Source organism: Haliotis asinina, chromosome 5 (genome assembly GCF_037392515.1).
Source record: "Haliotis asinina isolate JCU_RB_2024 chromosome 5, JCU_Hal_asi_v2, whole genome shotgun sequence".
Classification (NCBI taxonomy): domain Eukaryota; kingdom Metazoa; phylum Mollusca; class Gastropoda; order Lepetellida; family Haliotidae; genus Haliotis; species Haliotis asinina.
In genome coordinates, this window is record NC_090284.1 from 72,045,613 (window position 1) to 72,055,412 (window position 9,800).

The window sequence follows — 9,800 nt, forward strand, 5'->3', positions numbered from 1 at the left end:
AGAGTGAGAGAGAGTGAGTGTCCACGGACGACCGAACCCTCAATAACCTATCAAAACTCAAGTTCGGGATGGTGACTTGCGATTGGAATTACTATGAATCAGTCGTGCATGGATGTGAGGGCCCGAGTATTTTATCTTGCTTATAAATGGACCGGTCACCAAGGTGATTGTTTACAATACACATTATGTTGACCATCAAAACTGACGACGTGAGTGCCTCTCCATCGATCGGGATTAACAGAAATTAACCTCCGGGTTTCTCACAAAGGAAGAGAACCGCGGGTGTTCACATTCCTACACATACACCAATTCATTGCTAACCCTCGATTTGTAGATTAGAAGCGGTAAATATATATAGTGCACTAAATGTAGAGCACATATGGGATGATGTGTCTCTTGTGAGGAGTGAGTACTCCTCAGGTAGCGCGGTGTTCGAATGTGGGTGTATGTGAGTATTTAAAACGCGTATGAAACTCCACGCATTGACCCAGGTTCACAAAAGAACAGAACCACTGGTGTTCGCAGCCGAGCACACACACATAAACACACACACCAATTCATCACACTGTCTGTACCCACCAAAACAATAATCAATAAAGAGACAGGAAGTACAACAACATGCCCTTTTCTTGAAGGGCTTCTTTAATACAGTTTGTATTAATCCTCACCCGGAACGTGTCCCCGCGTGTGGGTGGTTATCAGTAAACAAGGTTGATGAAACAAGCACTCTCCGATTATTTCACTAAACCTGCGGCAACATATGTCATATTTGGGATTTTAACTTTCTCAGTAAAGTACAAATTCTAGTACTTTTTGGTTGAGTCCCATCCGGGATTCGAAGTCGTGAACCCGCACCCTCAGAGTCAGGCACCTAATCGCCAGGGGCTAGGCGGCTGACTTTGTGTGCTGGCGATTAGGTGCCTGACTCTGAGGGTGCGGGTTCGAATCCCGGATGGGACTCAACCAAAAAGTACTAGAATTTGTACTTTATTGAGAAAGTGAAATCCCAAATATGACATATGCTGCATTTGACCACTTTCTAAATGGCATCGTGTAAACATAAACCTGCGGCGATATTCAACAACAACACCTTCACTGATGGATTCACTCGATACATACCCGTGTGTGGGTAAAACCCTTCGTGTTAGTGCCCTCTACCCTGGGGACAATTAAAGATCACATATAATCTAGGGGGTGAAAATGCGTAAATCACTCATTGCCATCGCTATAAATGAAATCCCGTCAATAAAACTGCACATTTTGATCTTTAATTACCTTAAATCGACCTTTTTGAGAACAGTGCACAATTCCCAACTGCAAACGAAATTTCAACCAATCAGAGCGGCGCGTCTCCGTGACGTAATAGTAGGTATAGATATGAGGGTCTATGCAGAATTCATCTCGGTTCAGGGGTTCAACTATCTCGTTTACAGGTTTGTACAAACCTGAATTCGCGACAGCTGTTGTGAAAGATGAAAGCTATATGTTCTCACAGTCTGCTATCATTTAGTTTTGTCTCCTGCCTTGCCTAGGTTTCGAGTTACAACCCTTGTTTTCATAAACGATTCTGTCAAAATCACTTGGTGTCGCTTGGTTGTAATCGTGTTAGGTGGTATAAACCTACACGGTATTTGTCATCATTCACTTGATGCTCAGTTATTGAATTTATAAGACTATAATTAGTGGTAACACCACTTAGATTAGGTCAAAGGTCTCCATTTGGCATTTCTTGTGTCTGGATCAATCAAAGGATTAACCGATAACACGCTGATTGATTGATTACTTTTATGCGGATTTAAATGGGGCATTTGTCAAAAGGTGGTGTTTATGTATATACATTTACTAATCTATACTGAATACATTCTGTCGTGTCTGTGTCTATGTCTATGTTAAAACAACACCCTTCTTTCAAAGGATTAACCGCCAATACATTGATTGATTGCTCATTATTGGCTAACTAAATAAGGTTTTTAAAAGAATGACGCACATTATGCAATTAGTTGCCAGGTGTGCTATCTTGGGTGACCAATGAGACTGTACAGCAATGTGAAAAACCTGAAACGATACATCACGTTTTCGTATATAAGACTGTTTTTAAGACACGTACATCACATGGGAAATCTGCAGATGAATTACATATCACTTGTATTTTGTGGATATTGATGGATACGTCCCTCGAACAAGGTAATAGCCTGACATTACCCCTATAACTTTAATTTTAATATTTGCATTTTGTTTTTATTAAGTTGTCGTAGCTTTCAACAGAATCATTGTTTTCGTCGTGAAGTGTAACGATGCATACGACATGCACAAGGGCGTGCGTGCGAATTACGATTCATATAGGCAAACTATAAAATGTCTGTATATTACATTATTGTTATACATTCGCAGATCGCATCTTTTTATTAAGTTTCAAAAACATGCATACAAGTATGATTATAAAGTAATTAGGATTACGAGACCAAGTATAAAGACATACATTGACAAGTGTCTACATATTGGTGAGTGAACGTTACAAACCAAGTAAAATTAGCAAGTGAAGAAATTTATCGTGCAGTATTTTCACTTCGACCCCGACCTCGCTCAGGTTATGTTACAGGTTGTGTCATGCAAACTCCTTTTGGTTATGATTCAAATACATATTTAACTACTAGTAGAAAGTAATTTTGATTTTCTAACTTGATGAAAACAAACCATGATCTCATTAATTCAAATGGAGTTGACTTCACGATTTTCCAAAATGGCGATGCGTTGTCTTGGGATGAATGCTATTTATGTTTGTTTTCACCTACTTACAAAAGCAAACTTACTTTCTACTGGTAGTAAAATATGTATTTTATTGATGGACAATAGGATTTTGTATGACATTGCTTATAACATAACAATTTCTCTCTTGGAAGGGAGGTGGATATCAATATAATATTTGTTGGATATATTATACATTGATGTCACTTCGACCCACACCTTGCTTCCTTGGAAGAAGTCCTTATGTTAAAATACGTTGTGTCATGCAAAACCCCTTTGGCCATGATTCAAATGCATATTTAACTACTAGTAAAAAGTAGTTTTGATTTTCTAACTTGATGAGAACAAACCATAATCTCAATAATTCAAATGGACTTTAGCTCGTGACTTCATAATGCGCTGCCTGAGGATGAATGCTATTTAAGTTTGTTTTCAATGACTTACAAAATCAAAATTACTTTTCACTGGTAGTAAAATATGTATTTTATTGATGGCCATTAGGATTTTACATGACATTGCTTATAACATAAAAATTTCACTCTTGGAAGCAAGGCGGGGGTCAATATAATATTACTTACGATAATATTGTCACTTCGACCACAACCTCGTTTCCGAAGGAGAAAGCGTCATGTTCATGCAAAATCCTTTTGGTCAGCAGTGTGTAGTAACAGGCCCCCCTAAGTAATTGAAGGAATTACAGCAAATTTGAAGGAATTGCATCTCAAATGTAAACAAACGCAGCCCACTCGCGAAACAATTGTATTGTCGGTAATACTGGAAACACGATCGGCCATCTTCGGAGATTTTTCGGTCGCGAGCGGAAACTCACGCAGCAAAACATGGCGTCGTTGGAAGAAGCGCCCGTCTCGGTGAGATTTGTTTTTAGTTTCTACTATTACATTTTTATACTTGTCCATCTTTGACCACCCGTGTTGAATGCGTTTAGGTATGAGGTGTTGTCGGGGCAATAGCTTATGTTTTTAGGAAAAGATAGTCACTCTAGGAGAGTGTCACAAGTCATGCCCCTGTAGTTTGTTTACATCTGAACATCGAAGTCGTGCCGATGATTACGAACGTGCGCCAGATATAACATCTTTTTTTTGTAAAATGTGTTTAAATTTGTCAATTGCACTTCGTAGCAAGAAAAATTATGGCTCATAAACTTCTTCATGGCGCACGTTCATGATGTTCGTAATCATCGGCACGACTTCGATGTTCAGATGTAAACAATCTCCAGGGGCATGACTTGTGACACTCTTCTGCAGTGACAATCTTTTCCTAAAAACATAAGCTATTGCCCCGACAACACCTCATACCTAAACGCATTCAACACGGGTGGTCAAAGATGGATAAGTATGAAAATGTAATAGTAGGAACTAAAAACAAATCACACCGAGACGGGTGCTTCTTCCAACGACGTCATGTTTCGCTGCGTGAGTTTCCGCTCGCGACCGAAAAATCTCCGAAGATGGCCGATCGTGTTTCCAGTATTACCGACATTGCTTCCGATAGGGCCGATGTGTTTCTGTTATTACCGCTAAACTACCGATATCGCTGCAATTGTTTCGCGAGTGGGCTGCGTTTGTTTACATTTGAGATGCAATTCCTTCAAATTTGCTGTAATTCCTTCAATTACTTAGGGGGGCCTGAGTAAGCAGTCTTGATTTTATATACTTAAACTCCATTTTCTATCCTGGAAGCGTGGTAGGGGGCGAACCATCCGATTTAGTATTTACCACAGTCTTCCACAACTCTCGCTTCTCACCCCCTAACAACCAATTTAAGCACAAACTACTGGGTCCGGTGGAAATTTGTGCATAGTGACACCATCACCCGACCCCAAGGAGCAATTGACGGCAACACAACAATTCGGCATGTCTTTGGTGACGTCGAGAAATAAGCAAAATGACGCTCTTCCAACACATTTTCTATGTAACTAACTGATAATCGTTCCTCCTCTGACGTCACTGTAGGGCTCTGGCGACAGAGTTACGTAACCAGTCTGCGGTTTCGTTTGCGGGCGAGAGAGAAGCAGACTGCTTTTTAGCAACTTTTGAGCGCTTGGTATTAATTAACCACAAGGGTTTTTTCTTTTTTGAAAATGGTGTTCAGTTTATAACTAACCAGAAGTCTTTCATATGCAGGGTTAAAAAAAATACCCAAGAATGGAGTTTAGTCGTTCTTTAACACTTCTGATGTAATGATCGGCCCAGACAGGGAGAATTTACAATTATCTATCACGCGGAGATACACACACCGAATGTTGGATGTTACTGAAGAGGACTCAATTAGCGTCGTTTAACCATGGGAATGACGTTTTACATAAACAGGTGATGCGTTCAGCTGCTCCATGGTTCGGGGCGTAACTCCGAGGTATGTAGTACTAGGGGCGTAACTCCGAGGTATGTAGTACTAGGGGCGTAACTCCGACATATGGATTGTCGTCAAGAGTACTTGACCTAATGGGTTTCAAGTGGTTCTTATGCGTTTTTTGTACTCCCACATTTGTAATTAATTGAGTAAATGTGACTTATATTGAGTTAATTACGCAAATACGCGCCTTATCTGGAGCCCTGTCATACATTAGTTAGATTGCGTAGAGGGGCAATATTTAATCATGGACAGACCACTCCTCTAATGCTAAAAACATGTACAGTTGGATCGACGACAGACTTTCCGGTGTTGATGCTTGCACCATTACCAAGCAAGTGATGACGAGAAAAACGGGGCTAGCATCTCCACCAAAACGTCGCATCTTCACTATAAACACTCTGTTCTTGCAGTGGACGCGTCCTTACATGTTCCAAAATGGAACACCTAGGCCATATTTAGAACAGGCGTGTTCTGTTTTTGAACAGATGTGCTCGAAGTCTGTGAGGTAAGCGTTCTAATTTCAGAACACAATGTGTTATTAGAAGACTGTGAATAAAATACTTTAACATAATTATTAACCTGTTAAGATATTTTCAGACAAAGTTGAACATAATACAAGCTGACATTTAAACAATCATTTTAAAGAAATTGATAACAATATTTTAACTTTAACCTTTTCTTCCCAGAAGCAGAATATAAAAACCACGTGTTTTGCAAGAGGAAATGATTCTTCAATAACTGGGTCAAATCTGAAATCTGGCTATATATATATGACTCCATCAGGGTGGCAAATCCAACAAGACCGCAAAGAGGTCAGAGGCAGAACTTAAAAAGGTGAGTGGTATATTAAAATTCATGCATTACATACTTGTATATCCTGTTGTGTACGGAAACTTATCTTTAAGTAGGTGTTTACAAACATTCTTCCACAATGTACAATGAATTGCGTATTCACACAAACCGGATAATGTTTTGTATTGACTAAAATCGTTGCAATGTAAGCGTTTTTCATATTTGTGGGTGAAATAAAACAGTAGTTTCATTCAATATTTTGTGAAATGAGTGTAAAATTTGCAATCACGTATGGCTATTCATGTCTTTCAAATGAATTATTTAATGTTAAAGTGTATTATATTTTGTAGGATGAGAACTTAAGATAAGATTCAGGGGGCTCTGAGGACAAAATCCTCACTGAGGCAACAAAAATCATCGCTTTCGTCAAAGGTGATGCTCTGGCCCGCCTCCACGTTGCTTCTGACACCGTGTCTTGCGACATGCATGTCGTTGGTGGTATCCTGGACACGGTATTGTAACTGATGGCGATGTACTACATTTTTGATTTAAGCTGTAACGAAGCATACTCGGTGGTTTTGTAGGTTCCAAGGAATGGGAATGTTATCTCATCCTTGTCCAACCCTGAGACATAGGAGCTCTTTTTTCAGCGGTTTCGTCAGCGACGTCCGACTTTAACTGCAGATGTTATAAGATGTGCGAGAAAGAGTTGTAGCAATTAATGTTAGCTTCTCCTCCTACACCACATTTAGCACCATTAATGGTGTTAATATAGTTTTGAAGCATACCAGATTGCTGTTATTTGTATTTGTTCATGTTAAACTTGTGGAAGTTCTGAAATAAAGCTCAGAACACTCAAAGGGCGTTCTAAATAAGCTATTGCGTCCGGGGTTGTTCTAAATGGAACACATGCAGAACACACAAAGAGTGTTCTGAAATGTAGCACAAGCGCTCTGTAAGTGGAACACTAGTGTTCTGACGGCAGAATACATAGTGTCTGAATCAGAACACCCCGACTGCGATCTAAATATGTTACAGGTATTGTGTTCTCATAGTGTTCAGAACTAGAACACTTAGGCTTGGGGTGTACTGCAATACAAAAATTGTCTATCGATACCAAAAGATTACTAAATCTCTTCAAAATGCGACTCAAAGAATACTATATAAACATATTGTAATCATACAAGACAACATCTTGCTTTACTTTATCGTACAGGAATATAGTGGGTAGATATCACTGTTGAGTGAATGACGGGTCCAAACATACGAACTCTAGGTAACTAACAGTACGTATTTCATGGAAAACTGTGTTACAAGACCGTGAGCAAAACCCAGGAATGTGTGTACTGAATGGTGTAGCACAACTGCCCGTATTACTTGTTTCTTTCCGTTTTTATGGGGATAATAGTGTCCTCAGACTTACGTAGTTTCTGAATATATGTAACATTTTGATACTAACAACCAACCCCATTTTAAATTGATAAGGACCCCAAGGGAGACTAGAAATTCAGAATCTGAACCTAGGCTTTCTTCATTTAGGGCTTGAGCATTGCAGAAAATGCTGGGCACATGGGAATACTTTGTATAATGTGGTTCAATAGTGTTCATAGTAGAATCGCACAGTAAGCATGTCTTTAATTGGTAGAACAATGAACAGTTACTTCAGTTGTTTAATATCCATGTCTAGCGGCTCATTCAGCTTGCCATCAACGATTTAGTCAGTCTACGACTTTTAACTTTACTTTTATATGTTTGCTTTTACCCGCTTGTAGCCAACCCATTCAGGTGGGGTTTTCTTTTGTTGAACGAAAACTGTAATGTTAAACCATGTCTATGTATTCTTAGAGGTGTAGCATCCTATGTATGTCATATGAGTTGTGGCATTTCCTAGACAATTGTTCAGGGTTGTGTTTTAATCACACAAGAATGAAAGCAGGCGAGTCAGATTTACTGAAAGCTTACATCCTTAATGTTACACAGGAAATAACCATCCGTGAGGAATAAAAAATCAACGTGTTTAAATCCTTATTTATGTGAAATTATATTACCCACATGTGGATACACATCATACGTGGAAATGACTGATTCATATAAGGTCAGGCGGGCAGATTTCGAAGGTGGGTGAATGGGACTGACTCACATTGATTGTGTGTGAAACGAATGCCATTAACTGGCTGCAACAAACATGAAAACCAGGTTGAAGTTGTAAACTTTCCACTGATTTTAAGAGATTCGAGAGGTACTCAGGATAATAGAATGCTTTCAAGAGCTCATGGTTACATCTACAATTAGATAAGAATGTGTTGAAGACAAGCATACTTTCCTATCATTGTAAATACACTATTGCCATGACTGTTCCTTCATATCCCTATATACCCGTCATGGGGTCTGTTGCTGACAGTAGCAGCTAAATATCATAGTCGTATAAAACTCGAAAAAGTAAATCCTTTTCCCATAATCTCACGGAATCTGTGCCTAAAGCAAGGTCCAGTGTGGAATTCAAGCTATACTAAGAGCATGTGTGTTAATCACTATGAAACGGAGATGCTTCGTGTATTCGTGGAAAGACGAACATGCTGCAGTGTCCAGACATCGCTCTCTATCGCATGTACAAATATAGCATACGACTAATGAGAATTAGCAGCGACACCCAACCTGGTCGACTTGTTAAAACAACAAACCTGCAGAAAGAGAATATGTCTTGGCGGAACTTCCTTTTCCTATACAACTTGTGCTGTGATCGCTGTCTGGTGGTGTCCCCTGTAACACATTCGTCAGACATCGTACAGGAGTGTAATGTACATCAAACATAAATACTTTGTACCTTGACACACAGAAGATTCTATTATGACCCTCAGCAGCGTAGATGGCAGCATGACACAAGTTCACAAATGTTTTGCGAATCGTACAGATACAACGATCCTATGATGATGTGTCACTTTCGACATGGGTTGGTACACAACCAGAAGCTCGTCCGTCATCAGCCGCCAAAGCCTCTTCATCTCCACTCAAGTAGGAGTAATACAGGTTAACAGGGAGGGGTTAAAACTGACACACGGAGGCGTATTGATATAAGCAACAATGTCGCAATGAATCCAAATACTCCATGCATGTTACTGTATATTTATAGAGAAAATTTAATGTTGACATAAATTATGAAAAGGATTTGTTAATTTTGTAAAGTTTTCGGTAAATGGTAATATCTTTCAGTTTCGTGCGTTGTTGTTCTTCCATGTATGGTGTTTAATTACATTTATGTCACCACTTATGTGTATGTATATATAGTCTATGTTCGCCATAGTATTTAATAACTTTTTGACCATGACCAGTAGTCATTTCCCCTACTATTCAAATACGCGTATTCTACACCAATACGTTTAAAGTCACAGCTGTCAGGGTTAGGGGTTTTAGTATTAGAGTGAAGGGTCAGGGTTGGATTAGTGATGCCAACATATCCTGCTGGCTCCCTACTTCTTTCTTTGTGTTCAGATATTTTGATAATGTCACTAAGTTGACATACGGTATTCAGCGGCATGGGTATATATTTGAAGAGAAGTGTTTGTCGTTCTGCTGAGCTTCTGGCAAAGAGCTTCTCCTGACCTAGATCCCAACCCAGGGTGACACCCAGCACACAGCTGTCCGAGCAGTTGATCTGCCGGGTGACAATTCCTAGTATTTTAGCTCATAAACATAAACCTCAGTGCGTATAAAACATGTCCAGAACGTAAAACTATTTTGAAAGACAGAAAGGTGTTAAGGGTATTTCAACTCGAACCTGCCTGATGTGATACAGTTGTGATGACAGGGAATTCTAATAATCAGAAGAATTACAATCAAAACCACGTATTTCCATATTCCTATCACAAATACTACATTGAAGACCCTGACCT